This window comes from Triticum aestivum, chromosome 5B, assembly GCF_018294505.1.
Source record: "Triticum aestivum cultivar Chinese Spring chromosome 5B, IWGSC CS RefSeq v2.1, whole genome shotgun sequence".
Taxonomy (NCBI): Eukaryota; Viridiplantae; Streptophyta; class Magnoliopsida; order Poales; family Poaceae; genus Triticum; species Triticum aestivum.
Window position 1 is genome coordinate 517,821,550 of NC_057807.1, and position 15,681 is coordinate 517,837,230.

Sequence of the window (15,681 nt, forward strand, 5' to 3'; positions counted from 1 at the left end):
TTGTCATTGGTCATGGCTGTTAACGGGTGATCGGATCCAAAACCAGACCCGATAGCTTAACGGTGACCCGTTACGATGGATGCCATGTGTCTGTTAACCATGACGAAAGCACTTCCATGACGCCCATTTATCGTCATGGAAGTGGACACTTCCATGATGATAATTTGAGTATTGTCATGGAACACTTCTACGACAGCACAGGTATGACTATCTTGATTCTGTCATAAAATTGTCATGGATGTACATGCATGACCGAAATCATGACCTACTGTGACAAACACGTATCATCATGGAAGTGGTTTTTTGTAGTGCATCGACGGCGCACATGTCGACACCGTACATGGCCACACGTCAAGCCAGCGACAGCGCATGTGTACACATCTTATGCAGCCACATGTCAAGCCAACAACATCCACATGTCATCTTATGGTTGGTCCACATGCCATCCTATGATTGGCCCACGTCTCGTCTTATGGTTGGCCTATTTGTGGTGCTAATGGTCCAGATGTCAAGTAGCTGACAACACACATGTCGAGCTATTATTGGTACATGTGTCAACTTCTCGAGATGCCTCGCGGAAGCAGCCCATCATGCGACATTTCGCATGATGTCACGCTAAACGACAAAGTTGATGTCACCTGACAATCCTGAAAGGGCAATGATTGTCCTAACACACGTGTCAACACTGTCCCGACACGGCGGCAGCAAGTCGTGATGTTTTTTTTCTTCCCGGCTAACCGGGTCGGGCAGGCCTCAGGTCCAGGCAGGCAGTCGAAACTCGTCATGGATCCATGCCGGTCTCGTAAAAACGTCGCACTTCCAATCTACGACAGGAGATTGGCAACGGTCCTCAAGACCGTCGCTATGAAATATGACTTCTACCACGGCCAAAGCAATAGCAAACCGGACGTGTTGTAGTGAAGAAACAAGACTTCAATTTATTAAATTCAATAGGTAAATTCTTACATGAAGCAAACATGTTGTAGTGAAGAAACAAGACTCCAATTTATTAAATTCAATAGGTAAATTCTTACATGAAGCAATTCTTTTGTGAAGCACTGGGAAATAATTTAAAAAACGCATGGCTTACAACATTTACATGCACCATTAAAAGGCCCAACTTTACAAAAGCCAGTATGAAAACCCTCGTCTCCACATGTTTCTTGGCATTCGTCGTCCTGCGAACATGCACCTTTGAACTTGCCACTTGGTCCTTCACACAAGTCCTCTGGACAACGTTTATGGCCCTCTGAATTTGAAAACTCATACATCAACATAACAAAATGGAAATAAGACATGCGCTCAAAAAATCTAAAAATGCAAACAACAACAACAATTTGACTATTTTGGTGGGAGTAATTTCAGGTAAAGCAGATTAATTGAATTTACCCGCAGCCATCACGAGCAGCAGTAGCATCGCCATGATGATGAGCGGGCGCAACTTTCGTGGCGACTCCATTCTCACAATAGATGTCAATTTTTGTGAGCACTCTCCTACTCGTTACTTTGAGATCGAGAATGGTGGCACCTGATAATTCTTATATACACATAGAGTAAACGCCATCTACGGAACAAGCGCCATGTGGCGGAGGACAAATGGATCTAGATCCTATATATATACATATTGGCTAATGTTGGCGCCTACAAATAACCCCTATATATGTAACTACCTAAAATTAGTTTTGAATAACCACCCGGCGAGGGTGGTCAGCAATCTCTCATTCTATTATCAAAAAAAGAAAGTTTTGAAATGCACCTCAGGTGCTATGTGACTCCCATAAAAAAAATACTCCCTCCAATCCTGAAAAAGTGTCGCAGCGCTTAATACAATGTTAATTTACAATTTAGCCCTTCGCCCAGCTCACATCTCACCAGATCTCTAGCTCGCCCAGCACCATGCTCATCTGCATCTCGCCCAGATCCCCAGGCACGTCAACTCTTGGCGGGACGAGGAGCGTCTTCTCCGAGCAGCAACCTCCGCGCCAGCTCCTCCTCCGGCCTCCGCGCCTCGGGATAGCTACTCCTCAGGCCAGCTCTTTTTCCTCATGTGCCTATGCGCCTTCGTGCCATTGATGGATGCATCTTCAAGTGCAGCTTCATCTTTGGCCTCTGGATCCTCCGCGGCATCGTCTTCCTCATCCGCCTCCGGATCGTCAAGTGTAGCGCATTCTTCCTCCTCAGCCTCAGTACTCCTGCACAACATACCGCAGAATTTAAACAAACAGTGCCCTGTAGGAATACAAGACTTCAAGAAACTGATCGAACAGTGAACTGTATGAATACTTGATGAAACTCCTAAAACAGTGCTTTGTATGTGAATACTTGATGAAACTGGTGATGTTGAATATATGAGCAAATTACTATGAGTTTTAATCCGAATAAACAGAAGATAAATCATGACAGCACTAGCAGAGATTAAACTAATCATGCGAAGTAGCTTAGTAGATGAACAGATCACATCTAGGGCACATACTAGAAACATGAATTCTATCACGATCTCGAACAAGAAGGATAGAATCACATACGGTGCAGCGGGAGCAGCACCGCCGGCGTTGATGTTTTTGGCCATGTCGTTGAGGATGAGGTTGCCGAGGTCGGGGAAGAAGTCGTCGCTGGCGAAGTCATCGCTGCCAGCAATCGCGCGAGTACGCTCTCCAAAAACCTGATCGCCCCTCTCCCGTACAGGATCACGAGTGGCGGGGTTCCGAAGGCCAGTTGTCCCTTATCACGGTGCACGTCGGAAGGAGGGATGGAGAAGACTTGTGTGGCGGCGCAATGATCTGGAACGGTGGTGGGAGTAAACCCCACATCCGAGTCGCGATCCAAAAGAATCAAAAACGGTTCAGTAATTAACGCGTCAATTAATTATTAATTAATGACTCATTAATTTTTTCCGAGGCGAGCCTCGCCTCGCGAGGAGGAGGAGGAGCGCGTGTAGGTCTCCTCTTCTCATGCTCATACAAGTGGTACAAGAGCTCGCCTTATAAAGAGGTGTAACTCCCTCTCAACTTTCGGGATGGGACTAAACTTTAGTCTCACTCACACCACTCACATGTGTGCATGAACGGGCCAACAGAATTTTAGAATTTTAGTTGGGCTTTGGGCCAAAAGCCTACTAGCAAAATTCCAACAGATGAAACAGTGCTCTGCATGAATACAAGGCTTGATGAAACTAAATCATCAACTGGCTGTCAGTTTCAAACTGAACAAAATAAATTCATCATCTACTGCATCATGTTATACTGCATCATCTAGTGCATGAAGAAGGGTGGGACTAAACTTTCAGGATAGGACTAAACTTTAGTCTCACTCACACCACTCACATGTGTGCATGAACGGGCCAACAGAATTTCAGAATTTTAGTTGGGCTTTGGGCCAAAAGCCTACTAGCAAAATTCCAACAGATGAAACAGTGCTCTGCATGAATACAAGGCTTGATGAAACTAAATCATCAACTGGCTATCAGTTTCAAACTGAACAAAATAAATTCATCATCTACTGCATCATGTTATACTGCATCATCTACTGCATGAAGAAGGTTCAACTGGAGTAGTTGGTTGTCAGTTTCAATCTGAACACTACTCCAAAAAACAATACTCAATCTTTTTCTCACGAAAATACTATACGCTATTTTGCAAAAAAACTCGAATTTTTTCCTCATGAAAAATACTATGCCACGGTCGCAAGGTCTACTTGTCAGCATCACACAAATAAATGAAAAACTGGCACGAGCAAGGACTCGTGCAGCTGACCTGTGGACAGCAGCAGCGCAAGGCTAACCACCTGACCCTCAGGCATTTTATGTAATAACTGTTGTTGCTGTATATATTCTTTGACTATTAAGCAGGCTGCAGTCCCTACATCCCATTTTGCGCTCTCTTTTTCCGAAATTTATAGAATATATGTAAATTATAATAGTGTGTTATAAGTAATATATGTTTAAAATAAATTACTTTATAAATAATCATTTATGGATTTAGCATTTATCTACATAATAAATTATGAATTACAAAGGTGTTCATGTAATAATTTGCATATTGAATAAGAACATATATTCAATAAATTCTTATATAAGTTTAAAATTGTTCATAGTTTTAACAAAATATTAACGTAATATACAAATGTATTCGTGCTTTAAGTAAGTGTTTAAGTTTTTATATGTTTTAGTAAATGCTTATATAAGTTTAAAAATGTTCACGGTTTAAAAATGATATTCATGTAGTGTATAAAAGTGTTCCTGCTTTAAGAAAGTTTTTTATTGATTATTAAACAAATTTTAAAATATTCACAGTTTTAACAAAATATTCATGTAGTATATAAAGTGTTCACGCTTTAAAAAACATATATTCATATAATGTAAAAACAGTTGGCAAGGATTAGAAGCAGCAACATGTAGTCATCATGTGCGAGTGGCCACCACCCAGCAACGTTGCCTTTTTTAGGAATTTATAAAATACATTTTTTATTTCAATAAATTCTGCCGCAAGTTCAGAATGTTCATGATTTGAGTATATAAAGTGTTCATTGTTATTTTTAAATTTATTTTATTTTAACACACTGTTACAAGTTACATGAATTTTAATTATTTATTTACAAAAATAACAGTGTAAAATGGGTCGTTGGTACTCCAGCCCACGTAAGTCAGTATGGTTATATGCGGTTCGTATCTGTTAATGACAAGGAACGATGTTGGGTGTATTTGTTCGGCCGGCGGTACTGCAGGTGTCAAACATGATCGAATCCCAGGGCGACAATTTTTACACAATACTAACCTCCATCTGTGAGAAAAATATGGATCCCAGCCAGGGGCTTTTTCATGAAAAAAAACTATATGCACGCCAAAGCCAAGTTGTGGCTTGCCTGCAAGAATTGGGGCCACATTGCTAAAGATTGCTACTCCTCAACCCAGCCCAACAACTATCAGCCTGCAAGCCCAATACCTGACCCAAGTCGGGCGATTGCGATTCCTAGGCACATAGCCACTGTTCCCGCTGCTGAATTGGCAGGTGCGGTCAATCAGCCATCATCCCCTGCTCGCCTCGATATTGCCTCCTCTGTTCCTTTCCGAGTTGGCTCCATCCATTACTCCGCCCCATCGCCTTCTGCTACTCAGTGACTGCAAGCCGCCACCATCCCCATCGCCCGGAGGCCGCCACACACCTTAGCTTCATCCATCACCCCACCTGCGCGTGCCGTCGCCATGGCCTCCTTCCCGTTTGATCCCTCCCCTTTCCTCCCTCCTAACCACCAGAGCATTACGGTGGAGGGGAGACCTGCTCGGATCAAAGTCCTTGCGGCGGCGCCAACTCCACTCCACGAAGATTGGGCCATCGCTACCATCGTTCCCATGCCAAATCTCCCGGTGGACTTCAACACGGTGCGTGAGGTACTCTCAGATTTCCTCACTGACAGGCATTTAGGCTTTTGAGAGATTACTCAGTGTCTGTTTGGGCAAGCATATGTTCAACTCGACAGTGTTTTCGATCGGGACGATCTGGTGGCTGGTAGCCCACACCAATATACTGATGTCCATGTTATCTTCCAAAACCATGACAAGGGTCTCAACTGGAGAAAACGTGTTCTTACTAGAGAGGTTTGGGTTATGCTCTATGGCTATCCATTTGACAGAAGGAACATTAGAGAAATCAATGATGCAGTCAGTAAATTTGGGAAGTTTGTTATGTGGGACAGAGTCAGGAGCACTAAGGCAAATCAAATGGTTAAGATCAAAGTGGAAGAATTGAGAGACATACCTTCAAGTATTGTCTTTGGAGATGGAGAACACTCTGACTCTCTCACTATTCATGTCGTAATTTTACAACATCATGTTCTGGGGGAGGAACCGCATGATGAGGATCATATCCCTCCATTTGGCAATCCTCACCCACAACCCGCCCAGCTTCATCATCACCCAAACCAGCACAACCATTTCCTGGGTCCACTTCAACACCATGAGGTTGTGCCTCCAGGAAACCCACCTTTGAATCTCAACTTGGCTCCACAAATTGAAGGTAATGAGGAGCAGCTGGAGGAGGAAGAAGACCCAGAAGAGATGCCTGGTTGGGGGCATTGGGCTATGCCTGAAGGAAACCCTGTCATCGATCAAGAGTTACATCCTGGAGAGTTTCTACAGCTTCAAGATCTGATGGCTCCTATGGAGGATGATCAACCACAGAATCCAGACTTGGCACCACATAGCAGCCTCACACTATCTTTGGGATAGTCTGTTAGCAGTGGAAATACAGGTGCTTCTGTGGCTGGACCATTGGAGCCACTTGTGCCAGATTTGAATTTGGTGGATGAGCCCATTGGGCCTATCCAGGAGCAGATTCCAGTAGCTCAAGATGGGCTTGTTGGCCCACTGCCTGTTTAGCAGCACATCCATGTGGAGGCCCATGTTGTGGTTCCTCCACCTATTAATGACCTGAGTCTGAACCTCATGTTATCCCATCTCAGTCTGTTGTGGTGGCTAACAGAGAGGATCCTATGCTCTTGGAAGCCTTCTCTATGAATAATCACATCAACATGGCCTATAACAAGTTGAATTCGTCTGCTCCTTTGGCTATCATCACTGAAATAGATCCCAATCTTATGGATTCTCAACATCAGCCTAACCTGCCTGAAGATTTGCTTGCTGAACTTAGTACGGGAAATAAAGTTACCTCTCCTACAACAACTGGTGGTACTGAAAAATTGATTGTATCAGGAGCACTGGGTGAGTCATCTTTCTCTTCTGAGTTATCTGCTCCCCCTGGTTTTCCATACCTTGCTTTTCTTCAAAGAAATGAATTTATTTCAGAAGAAGATAATTTGAGATACTCTGCATTGGGCACAGATGACATTGGAGACACACTTAAGGTGGATGATCTTTTGGGTAAGGAAGGGGCTGAAGTCTGAAACAAGCATTTTGCCCCTTCTAACAAGGAACAAGCTGCTATCCATGTACCTGTTGAATGGGTCAATTTTCTGTCAGTCACTCTTCTTACACCTGATAAATTTGACTGGGCGAAGAAGTTTGTTACCTCAACAGTCTGGGAGATTATTACTCAAGGAGCCAGCAATACTACACTGCCATTTGTTATTCCTCAATCTTGTCCTCCTGTGGATTCATCCTTGTCCTTCTCTCATTTGGCACAGGACACTCAGGAGCAAGAAGTCAACTCACCAGCTCCAACTGCTCCTATGTTGGCCCAGGCTCCTGCATCTACTTCTAATATGCATAACATCAAGAAAAGAAAGGAAAAGGTTCCTCTGGTGGAGACTGAGGTAAGAAGGAGTTGTAGATTACAACAGATAGCTAAAGGTTATAAGAAAAAGATTTGCATGGATAAGAATTGCCTTGCTTGTAATTCTCTTCCTCCTCCAATACCTGCAAAAGTGATTAAAAGTCTCAATACTTCGTTCTGCAAGGTGGCTGCTCAAGATACTTCAGAGGAGAAGCTGACCACCAAACACAAGAAAAGAAAGGGCAATCCAACGGCCAAGGAAACCCCTGGAGTCAGCTCCTAATTTTAGTTCCAGCTATCCTTAGTAGTAGCTTAGCACTCCTCCATGTGTCTGGCTAGTTCTAGCTTTTGGAAAGATTCTTGTAATGATGTCAAGGGTGTAATCCTGCTTTTTAGAACCTTTTGTAACTCTGCTGCACTGTCTACTAACTATGATACTGTCAATCCTCCTTGGTTGTCTGAGATGTTCTACTACATGATATGTCTCTGTCTACTATGGTGTATGATTTGGTGTATGATTTGGATGTTTGTCACACTGAATGCATTTTATGTGTGGTATACTACTTGGACTTATGCATGTGTCTGTCCTATTTTCTGTCAGAAAGAGAGCTCCATTTTCAGATGGTTACTGTGGCTGGGTCAGTGTTACTCTGTCTTCTATCATGAATAAGGATTGGTCTATCTTGAACTGGAACATTAGAGGTTTGAATGATCCCAAGAAATGGACAGCTATCAGAAATAAGATTGAGGAATCCAACTGTGCTATCCTATGCATTCAAGAAACAAAGAGAGAATTGATTGATAGTAGATTTTTGCAGAATTTCTGCCCTAGGAGGCTCAATAAGTTTGAGTACCTACCATCTATAGGTGCTGCAGGAGGACTGCTTATTGTGTGGAATGATCAGGTGTTCCAGGGCCAACTTTTCCACTCAAATATCTATTCCATTTCAATCTCTTTCACTTCCAACCACAATGGGGACAATTGGATTTTGACTAATGTTTATGGTCCTAGCCAGCAGGAAGAGAGGCCACTTTTTATTGATTGGTTTAAACATTTCCAAACTCCTGAGGACAGTAATTGGATGATTCTTGGTGATTTCAACCACATTAGATATCCTCACAACAGAAGTCAGGAAGGAGGCAATATTCTCAATATGTTAGCCTTCAATGAAGCTATCGGCAGTTTATCCTTGATTGAAATCCCTATTAAAGGCAGAAATTTTACCTGGAGCAATATGCAAGATTGGCCCCTTTTGGAAAAAATTGATTGGTGTTTTACTTCTGAGAGTTGGACTTTAAGCTACCCTGCCACCTTGGCCCATCCTCTGGCCAAAACCACATCTGATCATGTCCCTTTTATGGTCAAGATTGGTACCTCTATTCCTAAATCTCACATTTTTCAGATTTGAGAATTATTGGTTGGAGCATGATGATTTTCTGTCAGTGGTTCACAATATTTGGACACAGAATGTGCATGAGACAGACAGTGCCAAGGTCATTGCTACTAAGTTTAAGAGACTTAGGAAAGGGTTGAAAATTTGGGCCAGAAACCTTTCTGATCTCAAGAAAATTATTGACAATACCAACTTTATGATTCTGTGTTTTGATTATTTGGAAGAAGCCAGGGACCTCACTATTGTGGAATCTAATAGTAGGACCATCCTAAAGTCTCATTTGGAAAAGATACTTAAACATCAGAGACTTTACTGGAAGCAAAGAGCCACCATCAGGAAAATTCAGGTGGGAGAGGCTAATACTAAATACTTCCAGGCCAAAGCTACTATCAAGCATAGGAATAATTGTATTGCTATGCTCAAAGATGAGGACAACTTGGAACATTACTCTCAGAGTGCTAAAGCTGCTATCCTATACAGAGCATTCAAGGATAGGCTGGGTACTTCTATTGCCACACAAAATCCTCTTTTCCTGAACCATCTTATATCCCCTAATGAGAATCTGGCACAAATTGAGGTCCCTTTCACCACTGCTGAGATTGATCATGTGGTGCTGCATATGCCTGCTGACAAAGCTCCTGGTCCAGATGGCTTTAAAGCTACTTTTCTGAAAGCTTGCTGGCCTATCATTGCTCCTGATTTCTATAGGCTTATTAATGACTTCTACCATGGGAATGTCAATCTTCAGAGCATCAACTACTCCTTTATCACCTTGATCCCTAAAACAGAGGCAGCTTCTACTCCTGCTGAATTCAGACCCATCTCTTTGCTGAATTGCACTCTTAAGATCCTCACAAAATTGTTGGCCAATAGATTACAAAAGGTGATCCTCTCTCTGGTGCATAAAAATCAGTATGGCTTTCTCAATAATAGATGCATACAAGATTGTCTGGCATGGTCCTATGAGTACATCCACCAATGCCACTCATCGAAGAAAGAAATCATTCTCCTCAAGCTGGATTTTGAAAAGGCTTTTGATATGATCAATCATGATACTATTGTGGATATCCTTCAAGCTAAGGGATTTGGCAGCAGGTGGATTAATTGGATCAAGATGATTTATGGCTCTGGTTTCTCCTCTATCCTCCTTAATGGTGTCCCTCGCAAGCAATTTCTTTGTAAGAAAGGGGTTAGACAAGGGGATCCTTTATCCCCCTCATATTTGTTCTAGCTGCTGATCTGCTCCAATCAATGTTCAATGAGGCCACGCACCACTCCTTGATCAGTTCCCCTCTCATTCATACCTCTTGCCCAGAGCATCATATTATTCAATATGCTGATGATACGATTTTGGTGGCCAATGCTGATGGTGCTCAACTTCATCAAATTAAAAATCTGCTTCTCCACTATGCAACTTACACGGGTCTCAAAGTTAATTATGCTAAATCCATTATGATTGCCACTAACAACACTCCTGCCAAGATGATAGAGCTTTCTGAGATTCTGGGCTGCAAGATTGGTACTCTTCCTCATGCTTACCTTGGCTTACCCCTCAGCATTAACAGACCTCGAATTGTGGATTTCATGCCCATGTTGAAAAGAATTGAGAATAGGCTCTTAAGTTGCTCTACCCTCTTGTCCACTGGTGACAAACTCACCCTGATCAAATCAGTTTTTGCCAGCATGCCCATTTTTTTTATGTGCTCTTTAATATTACCAAAAGGTGTGGTCAAGCAAATTGAAAGCTACTTAAGGAATTGTATGTGGAGAAAATTTGGATCATTGGACTCAGGCACTACTATGATCTCTTGGGATGCTATCTGTAAGCCTAAAGCACAAGGTGGACTAGGTATACTTGATATCAAGGTCCACAATAAAGCCCTGCTAATGAAGTTTCTCCATAATTTTTTTAATAAAGTGGATAACCCTTGGGTGAACATCATTTGGGGAACTTACTACCAAAACAGCCCACCTAGTGATAAGTTGCTTGGCTCATTCTAGTGGAAGACTCTGCTCAAACTCATACCCCTTTACAAATCACATGCCATTTGTCAAGCTGGTCAAGGAGACTCAATTTTATTTTGGTCTGATAATTGGGGTGGACTTCCATTAAAAGCAAAATTCCCTGAGCTATTCTCTTTTGCTCTTCAGAAGGACTGTACCCTCCAATCGGTGACGAATCATGAGGATCTCAGCACCCTCTTCCATAGGCCACTTTCCATGTAGGCCTACCAACAACTAATCAGGGTTCAAGACATGTTAACTGCCAGAACTCAATCTGATAGCAGGGACATTTGGAAATATCATTGGCCTTCAGGGCAGTACTCCTCTATAAAAATGTACAAGCGTCTTATGCCCCCCCCCCCTCTGCCCACTGTGTTTTTCAGCAATTATGGGGTACCTCATGCAGATTGAGACACAAGATTTTTGGCTGGCTTCTTCTACACGATCGGATTAACACAAGGAATATGCTCCTCAGGCGCAATATGCATCTCCCTGACTCCAACTGTGCCCTTTGTTCGGACAGAGTGGAAGAAACTTTGATTCACTTATTCTGGGATTGCCCATTTGCTTTGGCCTGCTGGGATGTCATTGTGCCTGATAGAACCAGAGGTATCTCCTCTTTTGATGAGATTCTACTCATTTCTATGCGGCTTCCCAAAGATTTGGCTCTAGATATTGTTCTTATGAGTTGTTGGAGCTTATGGTCTGTGCGAAATGACAAGATCTTTCGGTCGGCACCACCTGCTATTGACTCCTGGAAGTATTACCTGTCGGAAGGTCTCTGGGCTATGCAAGTTCGAGCCAAAGAAGACAAAGCGAATAAGATCAAGGAATGGACTGAATTAAACCTCTGATGGATTTACACATGATATCTAGAACTGGGATTGGCTGAAGCTTTTTGCATTTCATCTTTGCTTTCTCCTTTTTTTATTATATTTTGTAACATATTTGTTTTTCCTTTTAATGAAATTACCGTAGAACGATTGTTCTATGGTCAGGGCTCAAAAAAAAAGCCAAGTTGTGGCACCAGTTCGATGTATGCCGCAAGTTTTAACACTAAACTAACTTTTCTTGCCAAGTTGTGGCACTAGTGATGTAATTAACTCTTTTTTAAATGGGTTTGTGCATGCTTGTAGATGTGAATAGCATTCTTCATATTGGAAACATAAAAAAGCCTTGACAACGAACATATCATTGATAGAGAAATAAGAATAACAATCTCATGGTGATTTTGCACCTGCCCCCTTTCCTCTCCTCCGCGCCACTCGCTAGGGGAAGCTCGGGTGGAAACCCTAACCGGCCACTGCCTTCCCCTCTCCCTCGTTCCCCCATGCCGTCGTTGGCTCACGTCAGCGAGCAAAGCCCATTGGTGGCCGGTGGCGGCGGGATCTGGCTCTCGCGCTGGTCTAGCGCGTGCCCCTCGATGGTGCAGGTGGTGGGATTGCTCACCGGGGGTCCCAGCCTTGGCTCACCGCGCGGCCTCGTTCGGGGTCCTGGTCTGGTGTGCGCGGGGACGGCTGGGTTGTGCCGCGCGCTGTAGTTTTGGTCGGCTAGCCATGGCCGCGTGCACTAACGCTGGGTAGGCGATGTGTGCTCACAGGGAGGGTCACGACGGGCATGCTATGGAGAGGCCATCCCTTCCGTGATAGCGAGGTGGTCCTGGGCTGCGTGGTGGCTTCGTCGCGCCGTTGGGCGGTGGTTCCTGATTTGGGTGGATTCAAGCTCCACCCAGATTTGGCTGGTTGGCGGCGTCTGCGGCATTGGGTTGCGCTTGCTGGAGTGGTGGATGGGCGTGGCTGCCGGCAAACATGGAGTGGCCAAGCCGCGGGGTCTGCAGGACATCCTGGTGGTGTTGACGGCTGCGGTGGTGGCTCGGTGTGGTGGTGTTGTCTCGTTCTTTCGGTGGTGTTGGTGGGACGCGGTTATGCGGCTCCGTATGCGAGTTGCCGCGATGGTGGCCGGGTGATTCCACATGGACGGTGTGCCCCATTCCGGTTGCTGGGATGTAGGTGTGCGACAACTCGGACGAAAGTCTTGCTCATCTTTGGTCGGTGCCAGCGGTGACCGCGCCGGTGGGTGTCGTGGCTCTTCTTGTAGGTATCGTTGTGGTGTGTTGGCACCTTGGTCCCTCTCACTTGACTGGATGTCTCCGGACGAAAGCTAACAGCATCTTCAACAGCCGCGCTTCGCGCCGCACGCAAAAAACCTGTTTGCCGCGCGCGCTTCTGCTGGTTTAGCACGGCCGTCAGCGCTGACTCCAACAGTCACGCTATAATGCAGCACGCGCACCGCTCCAACAGCACGCAAAAATACAGCGCGCGCGACTCGCCGGCATTTTGGACACAAACATTTCGGACACAAAATGAGTTTGAAACATTCATCAAAATGCAATGAACATGTGAAATTTGACACAAACAAGTTGATGAATAAAAGTTCATGCCCACAAGTTCAAATGTATGCATCATCGTTGAGACTACATAGTTTTTTGAACAATGCAAATAAGCTATCTATATGATGCATTGAAAAAATAACAAGAAAATAAAAGTTGAATTTTTTTCACCTTGGGGGCATTTCGTCGAACACGTGGTGCGCGTCGGCGGCCGGCTCAACGAGTGAGCTCGCCGGCGCTTCGGTAGCCGTCGCGCCCGTCAAACGCCTTGCAAGCTTCTTTCCCCTCGCCTTCGAGCTGCCGGAGCCGTCCGCCGCCTTGTTCTTCTTCGCGGATGTTTTGCCCTTCTTCGGCCGCACCACATTGGGGACCTTCGACGGTGCGGTGGCGGCACGGGACGGCGCCGGCGCGACGCCACCCGTCGCCGTGGTCATCCGCGGCGGCAAGAAGAGGCTGCACGCGAGGCCGACGCTCGGCGGAGCTCCGGCGGTGGCGACGCCAACGCTCCCCGCGCTAGGGTTTTCGGCGGCGGCGGCGGCCGGGGGGGGGGGGGGGGGGGTCATGGCTGTACAACGGGGTGAGTGGGGTGCCGGTGCGCGCGTCCATGGGTGGCAGGGCGCCAGCGCCGGCGCGCGCGGGGCGTAGGAGGAGGAGAGGAGAGAGTGCGGCGCGAGCGCTGGAATGTACCGCGCGCGAAACCGGGCGCCCCAAATACACCGCGCGCGATAGCGTATCCGACCGCGCGCCCAACTCCTTATACAGCGCGCACTGTTTTTGCGCGCCTGCTGGAGCCACCCGCTAGGTTGCGCGCGCGCTAAAACGCCCACTTTCACAGCGTGGCGCTTGTTTAGCGCGGCTGTTGGAGATGCTCTAAGTGTAGATCCGGATCGGCGATGGTGGTGTCCTCGACATTGTTCCTCCGCTGGGAGCATTGCTTTGGGAAATATGGCTTGGAGGTCCTAGTTAGTGTTTCCTTGGTGCTCGTCGTGGTTCTAGATTGTTCGACAAGGAAGCTATTGACGTCATCGTTGGTGAGTCCGAGATGATGACTTTCTTAGGTTGTCTGCGTCCCGCCACGCCACTCATCTGCCAACTATTTTAGGCAATCAAGGGTGGTTGGTGCATCGTCAAGGAGAGCTCTTTTGAAGCTATTACTCTTTGAAGGTGATTGCGTTGGTCGAGACGCGGTTTTGTTGGTCAGTGTAGGACAAGCCATTTTGCGTTGGAGTTTGTATTGTGGCGTTCATGTTGGAGTGGTGTTTGCTACTCACCGTCCTATGATGAGAGCTTACCTGAGTTCTTGTAATTTACCCTCTTGCTTCTATAAAGCTAAGTCCCGTAGGGTGCTCTAAAAAACAACCCGATGGTGTTTTCTCTATTATTTAAATATAAACTAGAAATTATCTACTCCCTCCTTCCAGCTATATAGGGCCTAATACATTTTTCGAGGCTAACTTTGACCAAATGTTAGAGCAATAATGCATGACATGCAACTTACACAAAGCATACCACCAAATTCGTATGTGAAAGGAGCTTCCAATGATATAATTTTTACATTATGCATCTCATGTACTATTAGTCTTGTCAATAGTCAAAGGCGGTCTTGAAAAAACGCATTAGACCCTATATAGATGGAAGGAGGGAGTATGTCTAATTTTGTCTATATTATATATAGTCCTGATGATTGATGACACGAAAATAATGGCAGAAGTATGCCTAATATAAACGAAACTATAGGTATGTGTTATTTTCGATGATTCTATCATATATTCCATTTCAGGTACAAATGGTTGACATCTGATCGCATTCCAGATCACGGTGGTAACTGATTTTCCCTGCACTTGCGTCGGTATTCTCTGATCATGCGGAAGATGGAAGGCACATCTCCTTACAATCTTGTAGTTTCGCCTCCTCTAGGTGCTCTTTTGGCCTCCGTCGACCATTCATGCAGGTGTCGTTGATGGAATTTCCATGGACAATTTTGTTTGGAAAATTTTATCTCCATGTTTTGCATTATTTACTCTCTTTCCATTTGCAAAGATGGATGGTTTAACATGCATGGGCTCCAAGAAGTATGAGAGCACAATTTCCTTCTTCGAGAGGAATCCAACCGAACATGTAGTAATAGGCAATGCTAGAGAGGTTAGCATTCAAAAGGGCAAGCCTCCCCACAGAGGAAGCAGAATTACCAATCCATGATTCACAACTCTTAATATAATTAGACTCCAGAAAAATCCCAGTCCATTCCTCTAAGATGGGAGAAACTAATTGGCACCCCCAAATACTTCATAGGAAAATGCCTAATTTGGCAGTTGAAGATATCAGCATGTGTCTTAACGATTTCAACCCCCCCCCCCCCCCCCCCCCCCCGGCCCACCCACCCACATAGAATTTCACTAATTCTACGTATTGGCTAATAATCTAACAACACATATGGATGACATATTTAGCAGTAATTAAGTTGGTGTTCATACAAATAACAAGACGATAATGCATAACCAAGTCTGTTTAATAAATTATTAAAGATGATAAAAGTCGTTTCCGCGATAACTGCACGGGACAATGTACTATGGTAACAAGCAAATAAACAGTGCATATTATTGTATATAGTCTGCAATAACGGCAAGAAGTATAATTATTCCCATAATCCCAAATTGTAGACGACGCA

The 15,681-nt window shown here is 44.8% G+C and overlaps 1 long non-coding RNA gene across 1 annotated transcript; it reads right to left on the bottom strand.

Annotated features, from left to right (window-relative positions):
* Positions 1-986: 986 nt before the first annotated feature.
* On the bottom strand, positions 987-1,572 carry LOC123116696 (uncharacterized). The gene is made up of 2 exons (XR_006457153.1): positions 1,390-1,572; positions 987-1,249 (listed from the first exon to the last, which is right to left on the bottom strand). It is a non-coding gene; the product is annotated as an uncharacterized lncRNA (long non-coding RNA).
* Between the last annotated feature and the right edge of the window lie 14,109 nt (positions 1,573-15,681).